This window comes from Chelonoidis abingdonii, chromosome 4 (genome assembly GCF_003597395.2).
Source record: "Chelonoidis abingdonii isolate Lonesome George chromosome 4, CheloAbing_2.0, whole genome shotgun sequence".
Lineage (NCBI taxonomy): Eukaryota > Metazoa > Chordata > Testudines > Testudinidae > Chelonoidis > Chelonoidis abingdonii.
The window spans coordinates 3,260,242-3,287,334 of NC_133772.1; the positions used below are offsets into that span (position 1 = coordinate 3,260,242).

The 27,093-nt window shown below is 43.7% G+C and overlaps 1 protein-coding gene and 2 pseudogenes across 1 annotated transcript in view; 1 reads left to right on the plus strand and 2 right to left on the minus strand.

The window, feature by feature from the left end:
• The first annotated feature begins 3,371 nt into the window (after window positions 1-3,371).
• Window positions 3,372-27,093, plus strand: part of LOC116828821 (olfactory receptor 5G9-like) — a 29,665-nt gene continuing 5,943 nt past the window's right edge. Inside the window, 1 exon segment of the mRNA XM_075065976.1 lies at window positions 3,372-3,430. The gene's annotated coding sequence lies outside the window, so the exon portion shown is untranslated.
• On the minus strand, window positions 12,827-13,950 carry LOC142046830 (olfactory receptor 5AP2-like; annotated as a pseudogene).
• LOC142046700 (olfactory receptor 5AP2-like) lies at window positions 23,629-24,576 on the minus strand (annotated as a pseudogene).

Below are 27,093 nucleotides of genomic sequence, written 5' to 3' on the forward strand. Positions count from 1 at the left end.
TGTGCAAATTCCTCATCTCAGTGGAGCTCTGCTGATCCACAGTAACTGAGGATCTGGGCCAGAGTCCGCACTATCCTAAGTGATGACCAAGGGTGGGGTTATCAAAAGCACTCCAAACTGACCTAACTCTGTTCCCATTGAATTGACTTTAGTGGGAGCAGAGTGAGGCCCAAGGATGAGTGTTTTTGCCCCATGAATCCTGTATTGAAAAGTCTTGCTAGCACATCTAAGTTGCACATACTGACCAGATTTGAAACAGGTACCTTGTGTGACACGTACCAAAGGCAAGTCCCAGGAGGCTGCATCAGGTATATTTAGCAAGAGGATTAACATGGGGAACCATATTTGTTAGGTAGAAGAATATAACATTTGTTACTTAGAAGAATACAGTATATTGCTCTTTGCATCTACAATGAGGCTTTTACGGGTGAGGGATCCTTCAGCTTCCTGGTTGAGGAAAATGGGCCAATTTTCTTTGAACCTAAGAACAGGGAATGAAGTGAGCTCATGAAGTGAGCCCAAGTTTTGAAGACAACACGTCCATGTGCAGTTATCCCCAGAGGACTTTGAAAGACATTTTAATGATCCCATCTGTGCTTAGCCTGATATGCAGAACTCTGTGGGCCGCCCAGGGATTACATCTGCAAATGGCACTTCAACTAATATATAAACAAACCCAGCAGTCTCCAAATACAATTCTTTTGGTGGGGTCAACAATGACAGACATCTGCCTGCTGCAGGTGGGTTTCATCATTCTGGTTCTGGTGGAGGTAATGTAAATATTCTCTTTTGATTTTTTTCTTTTTTTTGCAAATGGAAATAGTTCTGATTTGGAGGCAATTCACCTGGAGAAGGGATTGTCTGAAGCATCCATCTATTATTGTTTTCCTTTTGCACAGTGACACAATGTTGAGGAATGTCACGCTGATGCCTCATGTAATCTGGGACACGCAAGTGACTGCTTAGGTAAGAGTCATGTATGAAAAAAAGTGCAGTGGAGGTAGATTTTACAAAAAGGCCACATTCTCAATGGCTGTAATGTCTCTGAAATCAATGCTCATTTGCTCTAGTTGAGGGCCTGGCTTATGAGAGGGGAGTGGTAGCTCTGGTATACTTAATGATGGACTTATCTACTGTGTAAAAGCTGGTTTCTGTAAGTTGCTTTACAACCAGCGTGCTTGCTTGGGATGTCTTGAAAATTGCAATGCCTCTTGGAAGCCAAGGGTAAGGTACAAACGGATAGTCCCTTGTGCTTGGAATTTTCGAGGTACAGCCCCATGGTTCTGAGTTTCTTGCTAACCCCAGCCAGAGTGCGCTGAGTGTGGACTGAAGGGGACTTGGCTCAAACCTGACCCCAAACCTGGGCTTGGCGGGCATTGTGGGCATACTCAGGCTGGCTCAAGGTGACAGTCTGTGCTCATCGAGTCTTAGCATCACTCTTTCAGCTGTGAGCTTCAGTCCTGGCCCTTGGCAGCTTCCTTAGCCTGTGTGTGACGTTAGTTCCATTCTGCAGAGGTTTCTTTTGGAACTTTTGCCCTGAGGCAGGGCTGGCTCCAGACACCAGCTCAGCAAGCAGGTGCTTGGGGTGGCGAAGGGGAAGGGGCAGCTCGTCCGACTCTTCGGAGGCAATTTGGTGCGGGGTCCCTTGGTCCTTCTCGGAGGGAAAGACCTGCCACCGAATTGGCAGCAAAGAAGAAAACGCCGCAGTGAAGCTGCCTCCAAATTGCTGCCAATTACAATCCTGGCTTTTTTCCCCCCGGCGCTTGTGGCGGCTTAATCCTGGAGCCGGCCCTGCCCTGAGAGCAAAACTCCAGGTTTAGGAGCTGATTTTTCGAGATGTTTCAAAATATGTATGCATCAGGGGATTGCCTTTGAAAGTGACATGGTAGAACTGACCCAGGGATGGGATCTGAGATATAAATTTGGGATCATTTTGTTCTGAGGATCCAACCATGCAGGCCAGGTGCGGTCAGTGCATGGCACAGAACACAACTCTGGGATCATAGTTGGGAGCAGGAAAGATGCATGGTTGGTGCATGCACCTGGCACACACTGAGAGACCAGCGTAGGGATCTGGGAATAAGTATGTCTGGTGCCTTGTGCAGGGAGACAACTCTTCCACTGGGATGGGGAGCTGCGAATGGACTCTGGAGTGGGAAATGTATGCGTCCATGTGTCATAGCCTTTCTCACACTGAGTAGAAGCTTGTTATGCAAAAATTCCCATTGGTCAATGGTAGAGCTCATTGATGTGGGTTATGGTCTCAGATTCTGGGTTTTCTATAACCTGTTTTGGAGGCTTATGACAATACTTACCTATCCTTAGAGTTAGAGAGTTTTTCCCTCAAAACTAACCTAATTTGGAATGGTGGTCGAAGCATGAAGGGGCATGCAAACATTTAGCATATCTGGACATAAATACCTTTCAGCACTGGCTACAACAGTGCCATGCAAATGCCTGTTCTCACTTTCAGGTGACATTGTAAATAAGAAGCAGGCAGCGTTATCGCCTGTAAATATAAACACACTTGTTTGTCTTTGTGATTGTCTGAACAAGAAGTAGGACTGAGTGGACTTGTAGGCTCTGAAGTTTTACACTCTTTTGTTTTTGAGTGAAGCCATGTAAAACCAATTTTACATTTGTTAAGTCACACTTTCACAATGAAGAAGAGATTGCAGTACAGTACTTGTATGAGGTGAATTGAAAAATACGGTTTTATCTTTTACAGTGCAAATATTTGTAATAAAATAATAACATGAAGTGAGTTCTATACACTTTGTATTCTGTATTGTAACTGAAATCAATATATTGTTGAAAACATCAAAAAATATTTAAGTAAATGGTGTTCTATTGTTAAATCTGCAATTAATTGCAATTATTTTTAATTGTTTGACAGACGTACTCATTTGCTTATGAAAATGTTACGTGCGACTATGTCAAAAGCCTTACTAAAATCTATATCGTATCTACTGCTTCACCTCTTCTTCTAGGCTGGTTACACTGTCAAAGAAGGTCATTAGGTTGAGCTGGCATGATTTCTTCTTGACAAATCTGTGTTGGCTGTTACTTATTGTTGGCAATGGGGATTGAACTACGGCTCTGGCTTTAACAATATGAGCTTCTACTGCCAGAACTAAAAGACCCACCTGTGTAGCCTGAAGTCAGTAGAAGACTCTTAAATCTCCGGTCTAGTCAGACAGTGACCAGGAGAGCATAGGGATATGATTAATTAGTTTTATTAATATCATGACTTATGCATGATACAGGGCCTATATTTGTCTTCTCTTTCAGTGTACACCTTCACTTTTCCTTCCCTGCCAAGGCAGTGTATCTGGGATAATGGGAAGAGAGAAATCAAAACTCTGGTGACTGAGTTCATCTTTTTGGGGATCACAGGACAACGTGAAGCTGCAGTCACCCTCTTTGTAGTGTTTCTGTTGAGTCTTAACTTTGCTGATTCTAATGGGGAACCTTCACCTTGGTCACCTTATCAGGATGCACTCCCGAACTTCACACCCCTATGTACTTTTTCATCAGCAATCTGGCCTTCTTAGATGTCGGCTTACTCCCCATCATAATGCCAGCCGGTGATGACCTTTTGCAGCAGAAGCAAGGTCATTTATTCACTGGAATTGCACTTGCAGGTTTTCTTCTTCTGATCGCCGTCTCTTTGTGAATGTAGGCTGTTGAGTGTCGGATGGCGTATGAGCGCTCACAGCTATCTGCAGCCCATTGCTCTACACCATCATCATGGTCCAAGCGGTTTGCGTGCTGTTGGTGTGGGGTTCGTACTTCATGGAGCTGTTGAATGTCAATGGTGCAAACTGCCATTTATATTTCGTCGCCTTCTGTGATGCTTTATATCAATCATTTCTTCTCGATGTGCCCCTCTTCCTGAAGCTGTCCTAGCTTGACACCCGCGTCACAGAATGTTCATGTCACCTGTGCGGACAATGTGTGTTCACTAACCATCTCATTATTTTATCTCCTATATATAATCGTGGTCATATCCTAAGGATCAGCTCTGCAAGAACCACGCAAAAGCTCTCCACTGTTGCGCCCCTCCCCCTGACTGCCGGCACCTCTTCTACGGGAACGGGCTCTTTTCATGTATTACGGCCTAGTTCCAAAGTTTCCGAATGATCCAGGACAAAATATCTCTGTGTTTTATACCCTGTGATCCCCATGCTGACCCCCTGATTCAGTGTCTGAGGAATAAAAAGTACAAAGAGCCTTGAGCGAGGATAAGAGAGAGGAAGCGTTTTTTCTCTGTAATGCAAATACTGGAAATGGTGCTTTAAGTTCAATAGAGGGGAGAAAAGGCAGGAGGAATTTTCTGTATCGTTCGCTTGATTTTCTGGTGAAAAACCGATATAGTGCGCACCTTCATAAAGGAACCAAAAGGGGTAGATTTTCCCAGGCCGCTGATGGAGGCGGCATGGAGGGAGTAGGCAAGGGAGGCAGACCAAAGGCCTTGGTGACTTAAAGGGCCCAGGGCTCCCAAGGCCACTCTGCGCCAGCGGTAGTAGCCGGCGGAAGTCCTGGCCACTTTTAAGTGCACAGTGCTGTGCAGTTTGGTGTGTAGCAGCGGGGAAGCCCGGCTGCCAGGGCTCCCTGCCACTTAAATCCAAGTGATTTATCACTGCCGGCCGCAGCAGAGTGGGAGCCCGAGCTCCCAATAGGGTTTGTGTGGGGCATAGCAAAAGGCGCAGCATAATCACACTGAGCCAGTGGCACGGGCAGGCGCATCAAGGCATCTCATGGGGGCGCACTTCTTTCTGAGGCCTGCCCTTCCTGGGGCCTGGAGCGCTCCTCACACAAGTTCAGGCAGCAATTTCTGTCGCACTCTGAATTTTTCAGACAGTCGGCACCCAACAACACAGAGGCACCCGACTACGCAGAATGGTCAGCAGTCACTCCAATCAGGCACCAAGTTGTAGGCTAAAGGCACGTCCTCCAGGTGCCCAAAAGCCGTAGTCAATCCAAACTTGGAGCGATGAAAAAAGATTTTTTTTTTTTTTTTAATCTCTCTACATCTTGACCTGGTGGTCCTTTCAACCACTGTCAATTTGGGGGAACTCTTGTCGGGTTGTCTGGCTTTCTTCAAGAATTTTAGTTAGGAAAGGATTGTCCATTGAGCAAGCTGAGCATTTTAACCATTATAATGCCAGGCCATCTGATGCACCTTCTACCTACTCGGCAATACCCTTTGTCATAAACACGGTAGCTAGGTTAAGGTCTCTATTCACCTGGAAAGACGTTAAGAACAAACCTGACCAGAGACAAGCAAGAAAACAAAATACTTTCAAATTCTCAGGAGGGAGCCTTTCGTTGTGTTTTTGGTTTGCTTTGTTCTCTCTGGGTCCCGGACAGGATAGAGGCAACCAGGTGTTCTGCAATCTCCCTGCTTACAGTCTTTATCTGTTCAGAATAGTGGTAGAAAAAGGCTGGTTATAGGCTTTTGTTTCTTTTCTTATGTGCAAATGTGTATTTGCTGAAATTATTTTGAAATTTATTTTTTGGAAGGCTGCTTATCATTTTTTATAAGGCTAACAGCCCTGTAAAATTTCATTTAGGATTACAGAGACAATTATGTTTTTCCTTCTTTTGTATTAAGTTTTCTTTTTTTTAGAAATTAATTGATCTTTTGGTTATCATTGATAAGACACAGGGAACTTGTGGGAGAAAGGAAAAAACAGGGGGAAGGACATTGCTCTCTGTGTTTCTCTCTCTTCTTATGGGGAAGAGGAGGGGTAGAAGGGTTATTTCCCTTTTTTGAGACTAGGTATGAGTCTTGAGGTCCAGGAGTTTTGGGGAGACTGGAGCTAATAGGGGCTCACCCAAAGTCCTGTTGGTGGCGCATACAGAATTAAGCTGTAATTAGCTTAAGATTATTCTAGTATCTCATTTTCTGGACGCTAAGTTCGATTTGGGAAGATATATGACACCCTTTTTCGACTCGATGGACGTCCCAGTAATTTATACTTGCGGCTTGCTGTAGCAAGATGACGTGGTTGTTCACAAGATTCGAGGGAACTTCCATTAAGCTCATAATTGAGTGAAATTTACTTCCACAGAGTTTCAGCTGAGAATTTGGCTTACTATACAATTTCTTCTTAGAGGAGACAGACTGCTTTATAGACAGCTGTTAGTTCTTCCTGGATTATTGGGTACTCACTCCACTTTGGCTGGACTGGGCTTGAGGCTAGTCAAGGTTTTATTAAATAGCACTTCCTTATCATTTCTTCTGTGATGTGCCCCCCAGCCTGAAGCTGACCTGCTCTGGCACTGGCATTGCAGACATTGTTCATTTCACCTGTGCCGCTATGGTTGTAACATCTCCTCTCCTGATCATTCTCCTCTCTTCCATGTACATTGTGGTCACTTTTCTAAAGATCAGGCCCATGAAGGGCAGGAGCAAAGCCTTCTCCACCTGCAGCTCCCATCTGATGGCCATCATCATCCTCTATGGAACAGGCTCCTTTATATATTCACGGTGCAGCTCAATGTACTTCATGGAAAAAGACAGGGTCACCTCTGTGTTTTATAGCCTTGTGATCCACATGCTGAACTCCTGGATCTACAGCCTGAGAAACCAGGAGGTGAAAAAGGTGGAATCCTGTGGCACCTTTAAGACTGACAAATTTATTTGGGCATAAGCTGATGAAGTGGGTTCCAGCTCACGAAAACCTACGCCCAAATAAATGTCTTTAAGGTGCCACAGGACTCCGGTTGTGTTTGCTGAAGCAGACTAACATGGCTACCCCTCTGAACAGAGGTGAAAGAGGTCTTTGGAAGATGATAGAAAAGAAGGTTTTTCCTCGGTGTGAATGTTAGACATGGTGTTTAATCAATAAATGGGAGCAAGAATGAGAAGTGAGTTTTCTGTGTTTTTATCTTTATTTGAATAAGCAATTATGTTTCTTTCTTTAAAAAAAAACAAAAAAACCTAATGCCCAGATTTTTCCAAAAAGCTCTGTATCCAATAGCTAACTTTTCAGAACCCGAACAAGTGAGTAGATTTTCCAAAGGTCTCCGTTCTCACTTAGGGACCTAAATTATTCATTTGGAACCTGTACTATTTATCTCAGTGTTGGGTGCTGACCACTGCTATAACTCGGGCTTCCTAACTGCCATGTTTACTGAAAGCCCAGCACCTCTGAACATCTGCCTCCAATTGTAGGTGCTGGTGGACACGTTGTACTGTCTGTCTCGAAATGTACACTCAAAGCTTTCTCCTCTTTTGAGGTGTATTGCCAGTTTGGAAAGATTTCCCATTTTACCAGACTAGAGCTCTTACAAATAAAGGTCCCAGTTCTGGAAAGCCATTAGGTATGTGCTCGCACCCATTTCTGTCTAGTGAATCCCTAAAGCATATGCTTGACATTGATCACGTGATTAAATCCCATTGAATTCTGGGGGATTTAAGCACACTCTTAAATGATTTCTAGAATAGAAATATTTGCCTAAAATGGGAGCAGAATCTTTGAAAAACAAAACAACAACAAAAAACAAAACAAAAAAACCCACAAACAACTGGTTGAAGGATTTGATCCTAAGACTTAAAGAAAGAATCACAACAACAGGGGACTTAGATCAGGCCTGATCAGTAAATACCCTGGCGGAATCCATGTCACATGGCAAATGACCATTTCCAAGAGACATGTTGAATGGATGAAGGCCAGGCCCCACTGTGTCCAGCCGGGTCAGAAGCACAATAGACAAACCAGGTAGTTACCAGGTAGAACGCAATGGATTGGGATTAAGATGTTTTATGTTTTGTTTCTTCAGAGTTGTCTAAAAGCCTGGGATTGCGTGGCAAAAATGGCTGAAGATCAGGGCTGAAGGGCACTGTCAGACCCAAGGGTTCAGAAAAGGCTGCAATAGCACAGAGTGATGGGTTGACGGGATGAAGGCCAGGCCCCATTGTGTGTCCAGCCAAGTCAGAGGCACGCTAGACAAACCCATCTCGCAAAGTTCTTACAGCACTAAATGTGGCAGGAATAGTTATCAGAGAAGAAACGGGGGACTTTGTCAATGTTTGTGCAGCTGGCTTTTAGAACACAAAACTATGGAAATAGGAAAACTTCTAAGAGAATCATGAAGCAGCAATGCAAATTGCCTTTTGCTAACTAATAGAAAATAGATGCATTCAACTCACACAGACAAAATATATTAATGAAAGCAGGGAATTTGTTTGTTGTTGCAGCTATAAGTGCAATTAACAAGGAGATGTGATGGAACCACAATAAGAAAGTAGTGAATAGGAATAGTACATTGTACTTAGAATGTTTTCTATTCATGCTGAAACTGCACTGTTGTTAGATGACGTAATCTTTGCATGACCCTTGCTCTGTATACAGCAGGGGAATTCAACATGGCTAGAGAAACACAGTCAACCTGAGAGCCTTTAGGTATTCTCCTATGCTTGGCTCCTGCAACTATCTATCTATCAATCTACCTATCTTAGTTTTACAGTGTTAGCCAATATCATAAACAATATTATATATAATAGTAGGTATGTTTATACAAGTATGAATTGTATTCATCTTAAGATCTTCTAAAACTATTTTTACTAATGTTATGCTATTTAGCCAAGGGGAGATGTGAACTATTGTATTCTCAGAGAACAAGGACGAGACAAATAATTTTGCTAACACCTCACTAATTTGTGCTTTATAACAAGTTTTTACTGGTAGAGGATACTTCTAAGGTTTTGCCAACTTCTCAAATATAGTGGTCAAGGCATAGATAATAAATGAGTTATATATCTTGTCTTGTTTACTTTCCAGTCTGTGCAAGCCTAGCAAAAACAAAAAACATGTCAATGGGTCAGAAATAAAAAGCCTCTCAACTCTACTTTAGATGGAGACAGAGTGAAGCTGAGATTTTCAGGCAGTCTGACCTCTGCACTGTTACTATGCAGATGGGTTGGTAATATATGTAGTCTTCCTTTCTCTGTTATGCTGCATTTATCTGTTGCTAATAATCTTTTATTCCTAAAAGTTGATTAAGCCGAGACATTTGGCATTACTGAATTCAGTCGAACCTGTAACACATGGTAATGATTTAGGGCTGAACTCAGCGTGCCTTAAAAATCGAGTGCACAATTCCCATTGATTTCAATGATGCAAATGAAACCCTTAAAGGGGGTGAGAAGAAGGAATTTTCTGAGCTTGTCCATTTTCCAAATGATTTTTATTTACCCATCTTGCACAAATATCTGACGAACTAAATTCAGTTTAGGCCAGTAAATGCAGCAAAATGAAATTTCTTCTCTCGGTTACATGACATGACTTGTCCCATTTTTGGATGGCATCTGTGCCATTAATAGTTTCTCTGTTTATACCTTGGAAATGATTCAAAGTGATGCTTTAAAATGTCATGTGATGGGAAGATCGATAAACTTAAATGCTGATCTGTCCCTTAGGTAAGATCCATTTTGATAGTGATAGCTATGGTTTCCATGTATTTGTCTGGCACATTTCAACCACTGAAGGATCTCCGAAGATGTCACAGGAGTCATATGGGCATTATTTCCCCCACTGCTTTATAACAGTTGCCTCTGTGGTGAGGACAATCTGGGCTAATGCAATGTAGCCAACATGAGACATGTCAAGAGTTAACTGTTGAGCTGCCTCTTTGAACCCTCTTTGGCCAAATCCATGGAGGACTGGTGCATAACCTCCTCCATATGCATCTTCCACTTGGTGGCCATCTCAGTGTTCTTTGGTGCTGGCTCATCCATGTATTCAGAATATTTTGTGCACTCCCTCACATGTTTGGGCTCTTGCCTTCACCTGTCCTGGGATGGAATCCCCAGACTTTCCCACTCTTAGGTTATCGCCTCCTGTGTATCTACAGGGGCTTCTCATCTGGTCCATTTGGGGGTGGGGCCTGCCAGTCTTCCCTTCGGGAGCTGTGATAAGTAATTAACACAGTGACCAGCTTTCTCAAAAAAAAAAAAAACACCACCACATACCTGTGTTTCATCTTAACAGTAAAAACACAGTGCAGCATGGGCAGCAAAAGGCTTTTCAGAAGTAAACCAGTCTATGCGCACAAGTGTCTCAACAAAGGCTTAAGAATCCCTGGGGAGGTTAGCAAGACACTTCTGCTGGGCCCATGGCTACCTCAGCCTAGAGTCTCACAAACAGCACCTGACAACTGCTCCCACCCTCTCCAGAGATTTGCTTTTTATCTATTTCATATCCTTTCACACTATTTTCCACCTGTATAGGAGCTGATCTGCACTGAAAACTAATGTCAGTGTAGCTACGTCTCTCCGGAGTGTGAAAAATCCACACACACTATCTGAGAGACATAACTATGCTAATATATTCCTTGGCATACACAGTGCTAGGACCATGGAAGAATCCTTCTGTCAACCAAGCTTCTGCCTATTGGGAAGGTCGATTAATGACTCAGAAGGGAGTACCCCTCCTCTCCCTGTCGTGAGCATCTCCACTGAAGTGCTACAGGTGCAGCACCACCTCTGCGCTGCAGTAGTGTTTGAAGTATAGGCGCACTCTAATTTTGGGCTGGAGACAAGGTTTTGGGCACCATTTTTTAGTCTTGTTGCAATGTGAAGGATGGGAGAGTTGATCCATAACCATTTACGGCTCCTGTATATGACAAGGATAGGGAGATTAAATACGGTCTAGTTACACTGGGTTCTTGGAAGGATGTCATAGATACATTGATTAAGCTGGACTGTTAAGAAATTATCATGAGGGCAACAAAATATCTCTAGTAGAAGTAACCTGCTGGTAAACATGGCAGGAGTCATTAGCGGCTTCCAATGAATTTCTTTGGCTGATCTTGTCTTTTGTGAAGGGGGATAGAGCATTTCTTGGGGTAAATAACACTGCCTCATCCACTTTCTCCATATCGTTAATGATTTTATTGACCTCAATCATATCCCCCGTCTTCGTCGTCTTTTCCGAACTGAACTGTTCCAATCCTTTTAATCTTTCCTCAGATGGAAGCTGTTCCATTACCCTGGTCATTTCTGTTACCCTTCCCTGTATCTTTTCCACTGTTAATATATTTTTTGAGATGGGCTGACCAACACTGCATGCAGTATTCTAGATGTGAGTGTACCATGGATTTATGTAGTGGCCTTATGATATCTTCTATCTATCCCTTTCCTAATGGTTCTTATCATTCTGTTAGCTTTTGACTGCTACTGCAGCTAGATCGGATGTTTTCAGAGAACTGTCCACAATGACTCCAAGATCTCTCTCTTGAGTGGTAACAGCTAATCTAGACCCCATTTTGCGTGGATAGTTGTTGTATGACTCCTCAGTCTGGGACGGTTCCTCAGATCCATCACCTAAAAAGAATGGCTCAGGTGTGTGGAATCTCCTTCACATCCTCTGCAGTGAAGACCAATGCAAAGAATTCATTTAGCTTCTCTGCAATGGCTTTGTCTTCCTTGAGTGCTCCTTTAGCACCTCAATCATCTAGTGCCGCCCCCATTCTTTGTCAGGCTTCCTGCTTCTGATGTACCTAAAAAAATGCTGTTAGTTTTTTAGTCTTTTGCTAGTTGCTCTTCAAATTATATTTTCACCTGCCTAATTAGACTTTTACACTTGACTTGCCAGATTTTATGCTCTAGGTGTATATTATATTTAATAGTTTAATATAATATAAAAGTAAAAAAAAAGAAATAAGGTTGAAACAAAACATTTTCTTTATTAAAATGATATATTTTTACCTCCTCAAAACAGAGTTTCAACATTATTAAAATGACACGTTCTGTACCAAGAAGACATTATCAGAAATGAAACCTTCTGATATGTCCCAAAGTGAAATCGGTTTTGAAATTGTGGTTTTTGTGGCTATATTCCTTGCCTGCTGCTCAGCCCAGCATGGGGGCGGGGTGAAGTTGCCATTATTGACTCTGATTCTCTCCTGCCTTGCTTCTTGTGCTATCGTTTATACCGATCACAGTGACTACTAAAGAGAGGATCAACTATTATATTTCACTCAAATACCTAATTCTGGGGAAAATAACACTGAATCTGGATGACTTCAGCCTATCTGCACCTCATGAAGAAGAGCATCAAAATATAAAGTCCTTCAGAGAGAAATTATTTAAAAAGCCGACTAAATAAAGGGTATTGAATATAGAAAAAACAGTGGCTAGGGAAGCGGACAATCTGGGCATCCTAGAAGTCAGGGAAGTCTCAGATCCTGGGGATACAGGACATTCTCTGTCCATCAGCACAGCAAGCAGGAAGCCTGGGCAACTGGCTGCCAAGGAAGATGGGATCCCAGGGACTAGATAGGCTGGGAGCCTGAGAGCTTGGAGGAACAGGGCGGCTTGCCCACCCACCCATCAGCCAGCAAGCATGCACATGGCCTGGTAGGAAACCAGGCAGGAAGACCAGGCTTCCTGTGATGCATTTTAATTCAGTCTGTATATGTGTGGCCTCCTCCTGAATGTATCTTGGTGGCTTTGAGGCAGCCCCTGCAAGTGGCCCCTCATCTCAGTTTCCCTTTGGGGTAACTCCAAGCTCTTCATTTCAGACTCTTACTCAAATAGTAGTCATCCTGGGGCCAGTTCCCCAGGCTGCCTGCCTGGTGTGCTGCTAGGGGTGGGTGTGCGGGGGTGGGGGGGGTGACTACCTGAATACCCAGGATCTGGGATCTCCCTGACTTCCAGGAAAGTACTCAGTATTATCCCATATTGTCCTCAGTTAGGATGACTTTTTTTTTTTTGAAATCTCAACATTTTCCATTGGAGAGAAGATCCATTTTCAGGCCAGCTCCTCTCACTTCTATTTATTATTAAACATGAAACTCAGCCTCTCAGTTAGATTCAGTGAGGAATCATTTTCTGGTATATTGTCTTCCTCAAGGCGTCCTTCACCTCCTTGTTCCTCAGGCTGTAGATCAGGGGGTTCAACATGGGGATCACAAGGGTATAGAACACGGACACCACTTTGTCGTACTCCGCTGAGTTGCTGGATGTGGGCTCGTAAGTACATAAAAGAACAGAGCCCCATAGAGTATGGACACAGCCGTCAGGTGGGAGGCGCAGGTGGAGAAAGGCTTTCCGTCTGCCCTGGTTGGAGCGAATCCGCAAGATGGTCACCATGATAGAAATATAGGAACCAAGGATGGCCAGGGATAGTACTTAATGCAGCTATGGACTGCGAAGAGGAAATGCACAGTGTTCACCCATGTGCGAGTGTCAGAGCAGGAGAGTTTCTGGAGTGGGGGGATGTCACAGAAAAAAGTGATCAATGATATTGGGACCACAGAAGGACAGGCTGAACAAAGAGCCTGTGTGCACAATGGCATTAATGGAGGCATAAATGTATGATGCCGCTACCAGCTGAACACAGACTTTCCTGGACATAATGAGCGTGTACATCAGCGGTTTTTGCATATAGCTATGAAGCGATCATACGCCATCACAGCCAGAAGCAAAGCCTCAGAGTTCGCGGAGAAGGAGTGAAAGAAAAATTGCGTGGCGCACCAGCAAAGGAAATGACTTTCCTCTCTGCTAAGAAGTTCACCAGTGCCTTAGGGCAATAATGGAAGAGTAAGTGATCTCTACAAGGGACAAGTTGCTGAGGAAAAAATACATGGGGGTGTGTAGCCGCGTCTCGATCCTGATTAAAGAGATCATGCTGAGGTTCCCTGCTAGGCTCATGCTGTAGATAAGCAAAAACATCCCAAAGAGAACAGCTTGCAGCGATCGACTGCCTTTGAATCCTAGAAGAATGAAAACCGACACTCCAGTGTGATTGCCATGAGCCATATATTCCAGATGCTGTTGGGGTAAAAGAAAGAAAAACAGCCAAGGTAAAGCTTAAGATTGAAGATTAACCGTATGGGAATGGGAGGTGGATACCACACCATTGTGAAATACAGTAGAAAGCCAAGATACAAAAGCCAAGTTATGCTGTTCTGGTTGTGTGACATTTGCAAACTTCAACTAATTTCACGTGAGTCTGTATAATTGCCAAGATTTTACTCCTTTTGAAGAAAAATAAAATAAAATAGAAAGACCACTCTTCAGAATTTTCAGTCTGCATCCTAGCAGGGAATGAGATTTGCTCAATACCTCTTCATGGCATTGTATGGCTGGGGATCATTTGAAAGGATGTAGAGAAACTAGAAGGATCCAGAGAGGAGTGACGGGGATGGAATGCAAGCCATGTGAGCAAAGGCTGAAGGAACTGGGTATGTTTAGTTTGGAAAAGAGGAGATTAAGGCCAAACATGATAGCGGTCTTGAAATAGTTGAAACATTGCTATAAAAAAGTTGGAGAAAAGTTTTTTTCTCTCTTGCCACAGAGGGCAGGACAAAGGCAGAGGGTTCAAACTCCAGCACAGCTGATTTAGATTAAACCTCAGGAAAAGCTTCCTAACTGTCGAGCAGTAGGACAATGGAACAAACCTGCCAAGGGAGGTTGTGGAAGCTCCTTCACTGGAGCTTTCCAAAGGAGGCTGAGCCATCGTCTTGGTTAGTCCAGGGGTCGGCAACCTTTCAGCAGTGCTGTGCTGAGTTTTCATTTATTCACTCTGATTTAAAGTTTCGCGTGCCAGTCATACATTTTAACATTTTCAGAAGGTCTCTTTCGATAATGTCTGTTTTTATATATAACTAACCTATTGTTGTATGTAAAGTAAATAAAGGTTTTTTAAAATGCTTAAGAAACTTCATTTAAAGTTAAATTAAAATACAGACCCCGGACCGGTGGTCAGGACCCGGCAGCGTGAGCACCACTGAAAATCAGCTCGCTTGCTGCCTTCAGCACATGTGCCATAGGTTTGCCTACCCCTGAGTTAGTCAGACACAACAAACACTGCATCTTGGCTAGGGGGGTTAGACTAAAACACAACTCCTGTGATCCCTTCTAACCCTGGTTCTATGATCTCTGAACTCTGCAACAACCTGATATAGAGCAGAAAGGTGGATGAGGTCTTTGAAAACCAGCCTTCTATTGCAGCCCTAGCACCTTCCACAATTAAATCATCAGTTAGGAACTAGTATCTAATCATGACAAGTCAGCCAAAACCTCACATTTGGAATAAAGTCCCAGAGTAAATTCCACAAAACAATTCTTTTGGAGATAACTAAGTTAATATTCACAGAGGGGTATTTACAAACTAAAGGAGGTAGGAATGAACAGCAGAGGTCAACAAAGGGAGGCTGTAGATAAATCATGGTTGAAAGAAGCTCTCACACTTGTTCTGGCCCTGGCGCTGACATGGAACTGGTATAACTCAGCAGGGAATCAGAAGCAACACAAGTGGGTTTGAAAAGATCACCATTCAGGAGAAAACAGCCTACTGAATACACGTATACAAATAAAACCCCTCTCTCATGTTCACTGTGGCAATAGCTGATCACCCTCCCGCCTCCCCTGGTGTCAGAGCCCAGGCTCCAGCCTGAGCCTGAATGTATACACAGTTATTTTTTTGCCTATAGTGCAATCCCAGGAGACAGAGTCAATTGACCTGGCCTCTAAGACTCTCTGTCATGGGTCATTTTTCCTTTCTGCAGTGTAGACATACTTTGAAGCTCTGTTAATCTCTCTCATGTACTGAGAGTGCATGGAGACGGTGGGAGTCAGACTAGATGATCATAATGGTCCCTTCTGACCTTAAAGTCTATGAGTCTATGAGGACCGGACTTTCTTTCTCCGAAGATATTTTGAAAGCAGAGATATTAAGCAGTTTCATAGTGAATACGCACCCGATAGCCATCTAGAACTCCACAATGAGGTGCCTTTGTAGCAGGGAGTGTAGGTCAGACAGTGCCCAGGGAGATGTTTCCTGGGAATCCAAATGTGCTTGTTTTTCCACTTCAAGCTAATGAGAAAAATCTGAAATATACACGAGCTTTTTATTTTCCTTCCATTATCTCTGGGTATCCACCCTGAACCCGCAAGACCTTCCGTGCTGTGTTGGGGAAAGCCAGTGCTACCCATTCTGTATAGAACCTTTTTTCACCAGAGAGAGACCATCTCTCTCTAGGGCTGCCAATCTAGAATATTTCTCCAGCAGAAAACCTGCTCGAGGAAGTATGAAATGAAAACATTTGTTGTTCAAAAGCATGAACTGCATTTACAGAAAACAAAATCCCCAGCAACTGGATACCTGGCTAATAACGGGTATTTTTGTCTTACCTTTTCCCTTTTTTCATTTGAGGAGCGTATAATAACTTAGCTCATTAAAGCACATTGGGCCAGATCTTAGTTGGTGTAAATCATCACAGCTCTATTGAGGCTGATTGTCATAGCACCGTCAACAAAACCTGATGGTCTCTAGCCCCATAGACAACCCCCTTCCCCTCCTCCAAAAAAAATCAAATGCCTTATTCAGAGTATTTTAGGCTTTTTGTCCCATTTTACTACAAATTATACAGTGTGAGATAATCAAGCCAACATTTTGATGGTAAAAGACTCACCATTTTGAGAATAGGGAAAAAAAACTGTTTCTCATCGGAAAGAATGGATCTGGGTGTATTTACCAGGTAGCTGAAGAAAAGAAAACATTTTTTACTAACGTTAGTCTTCGTCCTGTAATATTAAAGCTGCCTGTTGCAAGTGAGACATCTCTTTCTTGGATTCAAAAGGAGTAATTAGAGGCAGGGCATATTTATGTGGTCTGCAGTCATTTGGAGACAGAATCCCTTAGAGCTGTCAATCTCCCACTTGGCACAAAGGAATGCCTTTTAGATCACATGAGAGAACCTTTAGATCACATGAGAGCAGTAGGTAGTGGATGCCAAATCTGTTGATTTTCTAACTTTGTTCAAGTTCTTTGAATTTGTTGATGCTGCTCTCCATCCCTTGCCCCTGTTTTAAAATCTGAACCTCCCCCTAGCAATAATTATTTCCAGTCAGCAGCTAAATGTGGAAAGTTTATTGAAAATGCATTTTCTGTTCTATTTACTTAAATTCTTTTGTAATTGCAGAGAAAATTAGAATGAGTCATTCATAACACTGTTTTTTGAAAGCCCAGAGACAGAAACTTTTATAAGCAGTTACCAGATAGAATGCAATGGATTGGGATTAAGATGTTTCTGTGTTTTTTTTCTTCAGAGAAGTCTAAAAATCTGGGATTAGAGTGGCAAAAATGGCTGAAGATCAGGGTGAGGGGCACTGGCAGACTCAAGGGTTCAAGAAAGGGCTGCAATAGCACAGAGTAATGGTTGACAGGATGAAGGCCAGGCCCTATTGTGTGTCCAGGCAAGTCAGAGGCACGCTAGACAAACCTCATTTCGCAAAGTTCTTCCATCACTAAATGCAGCAGGAGATAACAGAGAAGAAACGGGGACTTTGTCAATGTTTGTGCAGCTGGCTCTTATGACACAAAAATATGGAAATAGGAAAACGTGTCTAAGAGAATCATGAACCAGCAATTCGTTATATCGATATAAAGGGCTCTTTAAACCGGTTTCTGTACTCCTCCCCGACGAGAGGAGTAGCGCTGAAATCAGTATTGCCATGTCGATTAGGGTTAGTGTGGCCGCAAATGATGGTATTGGCCTCCGGCCGGTATCCCACAGTGCACCATTGTGACCACTCTGGAAAGCAATCTGAACTCGGATGCACTGGCCAGATAGACAGGAAAAGCCCCGCGAACTTTTGAATTTCATTTCCTGTTTGCCCAGCGTGGAGCTCTGATCAGCACGGGTGGCCATGCAGTCCCAAATCCAAAAAGAGCTCCAGCATGGACCGTACGGGAGATACTGGATCTGATCACTGTATGGGGAAAGACAAATCTGTTCTATCAGAGCTCCGTTACAGAAGACGAAATGACAAAGCATTTGAAAAAATCTCCAGGCTATGATAGACAGAGTCACAGCACAGTGCTGTGTGACAAGCGTAACGGAAAGCCAAAGAATCAAATGGATGCTCATGGAGGGAGGGAGGGGTACTGAGGACTCCAGCTATCCCACAGTCCCTGCAGTCTCCGAAAAGCATTTGCATTCTTGGCTGAGCTCCCATGCCTGTAGGGTCAAACACATTGTCCCAGGGTGTTCAGGTATATCTCGTCAATTTACCCCCCCCCATGAAAGAAAAGGGAAAAAAATTGTTTCTTGACTTTTTTCAATGTCACCGTATGTCTACTGCATGCTGCTGGTAGACGCTGTGCTGCGGCACTGAACAGCAGCATCCTCTCCCCTCCCTTCCCCGTGGCAGACGGTACAGTGCAGAAGGACTGGTAGCCGTCCTCGTCATCATCTCGTGAGTGCTCCTGGCTGGCCTCAGGTGAGGTCGGCCGGGGGCATCTGGGTAAAAATAGGAATGACTCCTGGTCATCCCAGCAGATGGTACAGAACGGCTGGTAACCGTCCTCTTCATATAGCAACTGGGGCTGAGCTCCATCAGCCCCCACCCCTTTCATGTCTAAAGAAAAGATTCTGTACTGCCTGGACTATCATAGCAGCAGGATGCTGGGCTCCTCTCCCCCCACCATTTAATGTCCTGCCTGGACTATCATAGCAGCTGGAGGCTGCCTCCCCTCATTTTATCTCACTAAAAAGTCAGTGTTTCTTATTCCTGCATTCTTTATTACTTCATCACACAAATGGGGGGACACTGCAAAGGTAGCCCAGGAGGGTTGGGGGAGGGAAGCAATGGGTGGGTTGTTGCAGGGGCACCCCTAGAATGCATGCAGCTCATCATTTCTGTGGATCTGACACAAGAGCGGCTGTGCTCTCTGGTATCTGGTTCTCTAGTACACTTGCCCCATATTCTAGGCAGGACTGACTCTATTTTTAGATACAACATAAAGGAGGAATGACCAGGGGAGTCATTCCATTTTTGTCTTTGCGCCCCCGCCGACCTCAGCGAAGGTCAGCCAGGAGCACCCATGACAGCAGCAGACGGTACAGAAATGACTGATAACCGTCATCTCATCGCCAATTTACAATGGCATGGCAGACGGTACAGAACGACTGATAACCATCTCTGCTATCTTGCAAAGGCAAATGAATGCTGCTGTGTAGCGCTGCATTACCGCCTCTGTCAGCGGCATCCAGTACACATACGGTGACAGTGACAAAAGGCAAAATGGGCTCCATGGTTGCCATGCTATGGCGTCTGCCAGGGCAATCCAGGGAAAAGGGCACAAAATGATTGTCTGCCGTTGCTTTCACGGAGGAAGGCATGAGTGATGACATTTACCCAGAGTCACCCTCGACACTGTTTTTTGCACCATCAGGCATTGGGATCTCAACCCAGAATTCCAATGGTAATGTGTGCTTTATAACAAGTTATTACTGGTAGAGGATACTTCTAAGGTTTTGTCAACTTCTTAAATATTGTGGTCAAATTAGATAATAACAGGCTCTACATGTTGTCCTGTTTCTTTCCAGTCTGTGCAAGCTTAGCAAAAATCACTCAAAAACATGTCAAAGGGTACGAGATAAAAAAAACCAACTCTAGTAAGATGGAGACAGACAGAAGCTAAGCCATTTTCAGGCAGTCTGACCTCTGCACTGTACTTTCAGATGGGTTGGGTCAATATATGTAGTCTGACCTTTCTCTGTCTTATGCATTTAGGCTGTTACTTTTATTCCTAAAAGTTGATTAAGCCGAGACATTTGGCATTATTGAATTCAGTCGAACCTGTAACCACATTGTAATGATGTAGTATGCCTCCACGAACTCTCACTGATTTCCTCAAATGAAAGCCCTTAAAGCTGGGAGAGAGCATTCTGAGCTGTCCATTTTTCCAGCTTATGCTTTTTCTTATAATCTTTTATCTGAAAAGCTAAAAGTGATTTCAGCAAACAGACATTGGACATTATTGAATTCCATTAACCCCAGTTGAACCTTGTAACACATGGGTGGTAAATTCGTTCAGATCTGGAACCCCGTGATGTTTGCCATTTGAAAGGCCAAGGGCTGACAACTCTCAACTGATTTCAAACTTCCCATAACAAATGAAGCCCTTAAAGGAACGGTGGGGAGAAGGAATTCTCTGAGCTTGTCCATTTTCCAAATGATTTTTATTTACCATCTTGTACAAATATCTGAAGAGCTAAATTTCAGCTTGGGCCAGTAAATGCAGCAAAATGAAATTTCCTCTCTCGATAACATGACATGACATGTCCAATTTTTGGATGGTATCTGTGCCATTAATAGTTTCTCTGTTTATACCTTGGAAATGATTCAAAGTGATGCTTTAAAACGTCATGTGATGGGAAAATGGATAAACTTAATTGCTGATCTGTCCCTTAGGTAAGATCCATTTTGATGGTGATAGCTATGGTTTCCATGTATTTGTCTGGCACATTTCAACCACTGAAGGATCTCCAAAGATGTCACGGGAGACATATGGGCATTATTTACCCCACTGCTTTATCACAGGTGCCTCTGTGGTGAGGACAACCTGGGCTAATGCAATTTAACCAACATGAGACATGTCAAGAGTTAACAGTCTAGCAGCCTCTTTGAACCGTTTCTGGCCAAATCCATGGAGAACTGGTACAAAGCCTCCTCCACGTGCATCTTCAACCTGGTGGCCATCTCAGTGTTCTTTGGAACTGGCTCGTCTTTGTATTCAGAATATTTTGTGCACTCCCTCACATGTTTGGGCTCTTGCCTTCACCTGTCCTGGGATGGAATCCCCAGACTTTCCCACTCTTAGGTTATCGCCTCCTGTGTATCTACCGGGGCTTCTCATCTGGTCCATTTGGGGGTGGGGTCTGCCAGTCTTCCCTTCGGGAGCTGTGATGAGTAATTAACACAGTGACCAGCTTTCTTAAAAAAAACACCACCATGCACCTGTGTTTCATCTGAACAGCAAAAACACAGCACAGCATGGCAGCAAAAGGATTTTCAGACAGTTAACCAGTTTATGTGCACAAGTGTCTCACCTAAGACTTAAGAACCCCTGGGGAGATTAGCAAGACTCCTCTGCCGGGCCCATGGCTATGTCAGCCTACAGGCTCTCAAACAGCACCTGACAACTGCCCCCATCCTCTCTAGAGATTTGTTTTTTAACTATTTCATATCCTTTCACTCTATTCCCATCTGTAGAGGGGCTGATCTGCACTGAAAACTAACGTCAGTGTAGCTACTTCTCTCCAGAGTCTGAAAAATCCACACCCACCCTCTGAGAGATGTAGCTATGCCAACATAACCCCTGGCATACACAGTGCTAGGTCCATGGAAGAATCCTTCTGTCACCCTAGCTACTGCCTCTCGGGAAGGTCGATTAATGACTCAGATGGGAGTACCCCTCCTCTCCCTGTTGTGAGCATCTCCACTGAAGTGCTACAGGTGCAGCATCACCCCTGTGCTGCGGTAGTGTTTGAAGTATAGGTGCTCCATAATTTTGGGCTGGAGACAAGGATTTGGGCACCATTTCTTAGTTCTGTTGCAATGTGAAGGATGGGAGAGTTGATCCATAACCATATATGGCTCCTGTATATGACATGGATTGTGAGATTAAATACGGTCTAGTTACACTGAGTTCTTGGAAGGATGTCATAGACGCATTGATTAAGCTGGACTGTTAAGAAATTATCAGGAAGGCAGCAAAATATCTCTAGTAGAAGTAACCTGCTGGTAAACATGGCAGGAGTCATTAGCGGCTTCCTATGCATTTCTTTGGATGCATTTCTTTGGCTGATCTCTGATTCTTGTCTTTTGTGAAAGGGGATAGAGCATTTCTGGGGTAAATAACACTGCCTCATCCACTTTCTCCATATCGTTAATGATTTTATTGACCTCAATCATAACCCACGTCTTCGTCGTCTTTTCCGAACTGAACTGTTCCAATCCTTTTAATCTTTCCTCAGATGGAAGCTGTTCCATTACCCTGGTCATTTCTGTTACCCTTCCCTGTATCTTTTCCACTGTTAATATATTTTTTGAGATGGGCTGACCAACACTGCATGCAGTATTCTAGATGTGAGTGTACCATGGATTTATGTAGTGGCCTTATGATATCTTCTATCTATCCCTTTCCTAATGGTTCTTATCATTCTGTTAGCTTTTGACTGCTACTGCAGCTAGATCGGATGTTTTCAGAGAACTGTCCACAATGACTCCAAGATCTCTCTCTTGAGTGGTAACAGCTAATCTAGACCCCATTTTGCGTGGATAGTTGTTGTATGACTCCTCAGTCTGGGACGGTTCCTCAGATCCATCACCTAAAAAGAATGGCTCAGGTGTGTGGAATCTCCTTCACATCCTCTGCAGTGAAGACCAATGCAAAGAATTCATTTAGCTTCTCTGCAATGGCTTTGTCTTCCTTGAGTGCTCCTTTAGCACCTCAATCATCTAGTGCCGCCCCCATTCTTTGTCAGGCTTCCTGCTTCTGATGTACCTAAAAAAATGCTGTTAGTTTTTTAGTCTTTTGCTAGTTGCTCTTCAAATTATATTTTCACCTGCCTAATTAGACTTTTACACTTGACTTGCCAGATTTTATGCTCTAGGTGTATATTATATTTAATAGTTTAATATAATATAAAAGTAAAAAAAAAGAAATAAGGTTGAAACAAAACATTTTCTTTATTAAAATGATATATTTTTACCTCCTCAAAACAGAGTTTCAACATTATTAAAATGACACGTTCTGTACCAAGAAGACATTATCAGAAATGAAACCTTCTGATATGTCCCAAAGTGAAATCGGTTTTGAAATTGTGGTTTTTGTGGCTATATTCCTTGCCTGCTGCTCAGCCCAGCATGGGGGCGGGGTGAAGTTGCCATTATTGACTCTGATTCTCTCCTGCCTTGCTTCTTGTGCTATCGTTTATACCGATCACAGTGACTACTAAAGAGAGGATCAACTATTATATTTCACTCAAATACCTAATTCTGGGGAAAATAACACTGAATCTGGATGACTTCAGCCTATCTGCACCTCATGAAGAAGAGCATCAAAATATAAAGTCCTTCAGAGAGAAATTATTTAAAAAGCCGACTAAATAAAGGGTATTGAATATAGAAAAAACAGTGGCTAGGGAAGCGGACAATCTGGGCATCCTAGAAGTCAGGGAAGTCTCAGATCCTGGGGATACAGGACATTCTCTGTCCATCAGCACAGCAAGCAGGAAGCCTGGGCAACTGGCTGCCAAGGAAGATGGGATCCCAGGGACTAGATAGGCTGGGAGCCTGAGAGCTTGGAGGAACAGGGCGGCTTGCCCACCCACCCATCAGCCAGCAAGCATGCACATGGCCTGGTAGGAAACCAGGCAGGAAGACCAGGCTTCCTGTGATGCATTTTAATTCAGTCTGTATATGTGTGGCCTCCTCCTGAATGTATCTTGGTGGCTTTGAGGCAGCCCCTGCAAGTGGCCCCTCATCTCAGTTTCCCTTTGGGGTAACTCCAAGCTCTTCATTTCAGACTCTTACTCAAATAGTAGTCATCCTGGGGCCAGTTCCCCAGGCTGCCTGCCTGGTGTGCTGCTAGGGGTGGGTGTGCGGGGGTGGGGGGGGTGACTACCTGAATACCCAGGATCTGGGATCTCCCTGACTTCCAGGAAAGTACTCAGTATTATCCCATATTGTCCTCAGTTAGGATGACTTTTTTTTTTTTGAAATCTCAACATTTTCCATTGGAGAGAAGATCCATTTTCAGGCCAGCTCCTCTCACTTCTATTTATTATTAAACATGAAACTCAGCCTCTCAGTTAGATTCAGTGAGGAATCATTTTCTGGTATATTGTCTTCCTCAAGGCGTCCTTCACCTCCTTGTTCCTCAGGCTGTAGATCAGGGGGTTCAACATGGGGATCACAAGGGTATAGAACACGGACACCACTTTGTCGTACTCCGCTGAGTTGCTGGATGTGGGCTCGTAAGTACATAAAAGAACAGAGCCCCATAGAGTATGGACACAGCCGTCAGGTGGGAGGCGCAGGTGGAGAAAGGCTTTCCGTCTGCCCTGGTTGGAGCGAATCCGCAAGATGGTCACCATGATAGAAATATAGGAACCAAGGATGGCCAGGGATAGTACTTAATGCAGCTATGGACTGCGAAGAGGAAATGCACAGTGTTCACCCATGTGCGAGTGTCAGAGCAGGAGAGTTTCTGGAGTGGGGGGATGTCACAGAAAAAAGTGATCAATGATATTGGGACCACAGAAGGACAGGCTGAACAAAGAGCCTGTGTGCACAATGGCATTAATGGAGGCATAAATGTATGATGCCGCTACCAGCTGAACACAGACTTTCCTGGACATAATGAGCGTGTACATCAGCGGTTTTTGCATATAGCTATGAAGCGATCATACGCCATCACAGCCAGAAGCAAAGCCTCAGAGTTCGCGGAGAAGGAGTGAAAGAAAAATTGCGTGGCGCACCAGCAAAGGAAATGACTTTCCTCTCTGCTAAGAAGTTCACCAGTGCCTTAGGGCAATAATGGAAGAGTAAGTGATGTCTACAAGGGACAAGTTGCTGAGGAAAAAATACATGGGGGTGTGTAGCCGCGTCTCGATCCTGATTAAAGAGATCATGCTGAGGTTCCCAGCTAGGCTCACGGTGTAGATAAGCAAAAACATCCCAAAGAGAACAGCTTGCAGCGATCGACTGCCTTTGAATCCTAGAAGGATGAACATCGACACTCCAGTGTGATTGCCATGCGCCATATATTCCAGGTGCTGTTGGGGTAAAAGAAAGAAACACAGTCAAGGTAAACCTTATGATTCAAGATTAACCGTATGGGACTGGGAGGTGGATACTACCATTGTGAAATACAGTCGAAAGCCAAGATACAAAAGCCAAGTTATGCTGTTCTGGTGGTGTGACATTTGCAAACTTCAACTAATTTCATGTGAGTCTGTATAATTGCCAAGATTTTACTCCTTTTGAAGGAAAATAAAATAAAATAGAAAGAACACTTCAGAGTTTTCATAGTCTGCATCCCGAGCAGGCAATGGCATTTGCTCATACCTCTTCATGGCATTGTATGGCTGGGGATCATTTGAAAGGATGTAGAGAAACTAGAAAGGATCCAGAGAGGAGTGACAAAGGGATGGAATGCAAGCCATGTGAGCAAAGGCTGAAGGAACTGGGTATGTTTAGTGTGGAAAAGTGGACCTTAAGGACAGGCATGATAGCGGTCTTGAAATAGTTGAAACATTGCTATAAAAAAGCTGGAGAAAAGTGTTTTTCTCTCTTGCCACAGAGAGCAGGACAAGAGGCAGAGGGTTCAAACTCCAGCACAGCTGATTTAGATTAAACCTCAGGAAAAGCTTCCTAATTGTCAGAGCAGTAGGACAATGGAACAAACTTGCCAAGGGAAGTTGTGGAAGCTCCTTCACTGGAGCTTTTCAAAAGGAGGCTGGAGCCACCGGTCTTGAGTTAGTCCAGGGGTCAGCAACCTTTCAGCAGTGCTGTGCTGAGTCTTCATTTATTCACTCTGATTTAAAGTTTCGCTTGCCAGTCATACATTTTAACATTTTTGGAAGGTCTCTTTCGATAAGTCTGTTATATATAACTAACCTATTGTTGTATGTAAAGTAAAAAAGGTTTTTAAAATGCTTAAGAAGCTTAATTTAAAATTAAATTAAAATGCAGAGGCCCCCAGACCGGTGGCCAGGACCTGGGCAGCGTGAGCGCCACTGAAAATCAGCTCGCTTGCCGCCTTCAGCACATGTGCCATAGGTTGCCTGCCCCTAGGTTAGTCAGACACAACAAACACTGCATCTTGGCTGTGGGTTAGACTAAAACACAACTCCTGTGATCCCTTCTAACTCTGTGGTTCTATGATTCTCTGAACTCTGCAACAGCCTGATATAGAGCAGAAAGGTTGATGAGGTCTTTGAAAACTAGCCTTCTATTGCAGCCCTAGCACCCTTCCACAATTAAATCATCAGTTAGGACCCAGGATCTATTCATGACAAGTCAGCCAAAACCTCACATTTGGATTAAAGTCCCAGAGTAAATTCCACAAAGACAATTCTTTTGGAGATAACGAACTTAATATTCACAGAGGGGGTATTTACAAAACTAAAGGAGGTAGGAATGAACAGCAGAGGTCAACAAAGGGAGGCTGTAGATAAATCATGGTTGAAAGAAGCTCTCACACTTGTTCTGGCCACTGGCACTGACATGGAACTGGTATAACTCAGCAGGGAATCAGAAGCAACACAAGTGGGTTTGGAAAAGATCACCATTCAGGAGAGAAACAGCCTACTGAATACAGATAGAAATCAAACCCCTCTCTCATGTTCACTATGGCAATAGCTGATCACCCTCCCGCCTCCCCTGGTGTCAGAGCCCAGGCTCCAGCCAGAGCCTGAATGTCTACACAATTATTTTTTTGCCTGTAGTGCAATCCCCAGGAGACAGAGTCAATTGACCTGGCCTCTAAGACTCTCTGCCATGGGTCATTTTTCCTTTCTGCAGTGTAGACATACTCTGAAGTTCTGTTAATCTCTCTCATGTACTGAGAGTGCGTGGAGATGGTGGGAGTCAGACTAGATGATCATAGTGGTCCCTTCTGATCTCAAAGTCTATGAGGACTGGCCTTTCTTTCTCCAAAGATATTTTGAAAGCAGAGACATTAAGCAGTTTCATAGTGAATACGCACCCTATAGCCACCTAGAACTCCTCAATGAGGTGCCTTAGTAGCAGGAAGTGTCGGTCAGACAGTGCCCAGGGAGATGTTACCTGGGAATCCAAATGGGTCCAAATGTGCTTGTTCTTCCACTTCAAGCTAATCAGAAAAATCTGAAATATACATGAGCTTTTTATTTTCCTTCCATTATCTTTGTGTATCCACCCTGAACCCGCAAGACCTTCCATCGGAGCAGAGACTGCTGTGTTGGGGAAAGTCAGTGCTGCCTGTTCTGTACAGAACCTTTTTTCAACAGAGAGAGACCCTCTGTCTCTAGGGCTGCCAATCCAGAATATTTCACCAGCAGAAAACCTGCTGGAAGAAGTTTAAAATAAAAACATTTGTTGTTCAAAAGCATGAACTGCATTTATAGAAAACAAAATCCCCAGGAACTGGATTCCTGGCAAATAATGAGTATTTTTGTCTTACCTTTTCCCATTTTTCATTTGAGGAGCATATACAATAACTTAGCTCATTACAGCACATTGGGCCAGATCCTTAGTTGGTGTAAATCATCACAGCTCTATTGAGGTTGATTCTCATA